This window comes from Melospiza melodia, chromosome 2, assembly GCF_035770615.1.
Source record: "Melospiza melodia melodia isolate bMelMel2 chromosome 2, bMelMel2.pri, whole genome shotgun sequence".
In the NCBI taxonomy this organism is placed as follows: Eukaryota; Metazoa; Chordata; class Aves; order Passeriformes; family Passerellidae; genus Melospiza; species Melospiza melodia.
In genome coordinates this window covers 5,025,350-5,028,603 of record NC_086195.1, presented here as the reverse complement: position 1 = coordinate 5,028,603, position 3,254 = coordinate 5,025,350, and positions in this window count along the sequence as shown.

The window sequence follows — 3,254 nt, the reverse complement described above, 5'->3', positions numbered from 1 at the left end:
CTTTGTCTGTATTTTGGAGTTGATAAAGCAACTGAAAACCCATTGACCAACAACAGCAGAACACAAATATCATGTGTTTAGTGATCATAGAATGGGTTAGAAGGGACCTTAAAGAGCTCCTGATCTGAGCAGGGACACCTTCCACTAGATCAGGCTGCTCAGAGCTCCATCCAGCCTTGTCTTGAATCATGCTGAAGCCCAAACTGTTGACATGTAAGGCTGCCCTCGGTTTTACATTCCCTACAGCTTTACAGAAAGCCAGGAGCTTGCAGGAATGGGAGGTGTTTGTTATTTACAGAACAAAATTGTAGAATAAAGCCTCACCTAACCTAATCTTTATGCATGCAACAGTTTGATGTACAACTGGGATGGTTTCCTCTTATGCTGTAGCTGTTAGTGGGGAATGAAATGGTATTAAAAAGTAGATAGTGAAGCCATGCTTATGCCACTACATGGAGGTTACAAAGCAATGCCACTCTTAGCAGAGCATGGCAGTCCCAGCAAGCTCCTAAAGGTGCTGACAGTGGAACTTCTCACTCAACAAACAACTGTCATCTTCCTGCTTCCTTCCACTTCTTTGGAGACCAGTGAGGTAGCCATGTTTCATTAAGCTGTGCTTAATCACTGTCTCAGTATAGCAAATTCAACCACAGACCACTTGGTCTCTCAAACTTAAACACTTGGCTTAGTCTAGCACACACCATTCCCCTTCTATTTCATAGTCTCCTGAACAGTGAGATTAAAGATACTTAAATCCCAGTGCCTGCCTGAAGTGCAAAAGAGCTGTAAGATCAGGTAACAGCAGTCTTGCACCTCCTAATAAAGGTGGTTAACACCAGCAAGGCAAAGGGAAAGTACACTTATAAAATGCTTTTAAAACAGCTCAAACACTGCTTCGCCAGTGCATTCCTTCAGTGCCTAATAATAATAGTACATTAGCTTCTAATTAAACATGAGGCCACACTCATGAGTCTTTATTTCCATGCTGTCTTTCACAATAACAGGCACCAGCTATGCATTACAGGGAAGGCAACACAGCTGGCACTAGACAAAAAAAACCAAAGGATTGCAATGACATGCTGCCAGTATTGCAGTATTGGAGTGGGTATTTTTCCCTGTGAACCAGCCTTCCTTGGGGGCAGGAGGGGTGAGGGGGGTGCTAAATTGGCACTAATGCAGCAATTAGGAATTACTGTTTTGTAAAGGTCTCCTGCGGTGACTTTTCTAGTCCTATGTGCACTCCCCTGACTTAGCTGAAGTCTCTGGCTGTTGACCTAAAGCTTACAGGCATTTCTTTGTCTCTTTCCAATTTCAGGTGTGTTGCTTCAAAAAACCTCTATAGGCTTGGGAGGTGGGTTTGAGGTGCTGTGTGAAGGGCTCCATGGAGCTGAGCCTGCTCCAGGTGCCCCAGCTGCTCCCTTGTAGGTGAGAGGGCTGAAAGATGAACATCAACCCTTCCTGCTCACCTCCAAGATCAGGCAGAGGCTGCTTACAACTCTTCCTGCTCACCTCCAAGATCAGGCAGAGGTTGTTTGCAGGGTTTCTGCAGACATCTCATCCACTTCCTTCCTTCCCTCCTTCCATCTCATCCATGGGCTTCTGACCGTGGCCCCAGGTGGCTATTTCCTGGGAGAAACATAGCCCAGTATGAAACATAAGAAAAAATGATACAGTGAAATGCTTTTCATGACCATAACCTTCACCTTTTCATCTCTAGATGTGGTTTTTCTGCCTGCACAGCTCTGGTGGCACAGTCTGGGCTCCTGCCAGCACCCACTGGTGCCGTCTCCCCGGGCAGGAGCTCCAGCATTGGGAAGGTGCCTCACACCATCCCCATTCCTGACTCCTCCCTTCCAGCCTCTGCCCCCAGGGGAGACACAGCCCCTGCTGCATTAACCTGTCTTAGCAGCAGTTTGTTCCCAGCACAGGCAGCTTTATTTACCTGCTGCTGTGTTTGTACAGGCCTCGAGAGGACTCGACAAGCCTGCGGTTCAAACACGCTGCTGCTGCTGCTGCTGCTGGAGGTGGTGCAGAGGGGAGAGAATTGCTGGGTGATTGCAAAGAGGCCCCGAGGCAAACCTCAGCCCTTTCATTCCTGCCTCCTCTCCTCTCTTGCACCACCTTGGCTCCGCTCAACATCAGGCTTGCAAGAAAAACAAGGCATGTGGGAGCTGCTCTGCCAGGCCTGCCTTAGCAGAGGGCTCTGGAGGAGGGGAGATCTCCTCTCCCTCCTTTAACCCCAGTTGGGTGGCATGGGGTGCAGATCAGCTCATGGGTGTCTCCAAAAATCCCAGGCAAAGCCTTCAGGTGCTAAAGTGCTCATGGGGTTCAAAGCTGTGTTACCTCTCTGGCTGTCTCTGGGCTCAGCTGTTGAACAGATCCCGTTGTCCCTGTGTTTTGGGGAGGGAGCATCCAGCCTTTCCTCTTCCTTGACTTCCGATGTGTTTCTTTGGAGGAGACCCACAAAGTAAGGAGGACAGAGCAGCGGTGTGAAAAACGCCAATCACTTGTTTTTAAAATTTTAAAAGTTTAATGGTAATAAAATGGTTATAAAAATAGTAATACAATTAGAGTAATAATAATTTGGACAATTTGAATTAGGACAATATGAGACAATAAAGACAAAGAGTTACAGACATCTGAGTACCTTTTTCTGGGCATCATGAACCCGAGAAAGGACCCCCGTTAACGATTAACCCTTAAAAGCAACAGCCTGTTGCATATTCATACACCTCATCCATGATGCATAAATCCCATTCAAACACAGGATTCTGTCTGGTCAGTGTCAGTCTCTTCCTCTGAATCCTGACAGCACTTTTGAGGCGGGAAGAAGTTAGCTTCTTCTGATAATGGAGCAATAAATTCATTTTCTCTGAAAGATTTAGGTGTCCTGTGGCTGCTATCTCGCTGTGAGTCCTTTCTTTAAAAAAAAAGTAACTTACAGAGGATTGTTTCTATTTTAACAATTTTTTATAACCTAAAACTATATTTAACACAGTACTTAAGAGAATTAATACAGCATTGCTTTCTAACACAACACATACAATATTAATTTAATATTTGTGAAAAGCCAATCATAAAATACATGCATTTTTCACAAGTGGGTTCTTCAAGTCCTGGGGTGAGAGGGGTTGAGGGAAGATGCCCAGCTGCACTTTGCCTGTCTTGTTCTTTGGCCAAAATCACATGAAAGTGCACCCAGGTCTTTGCAAGAAGCCTGTAACAGCTTTGACCACACCAGTTTGGTATTGGAG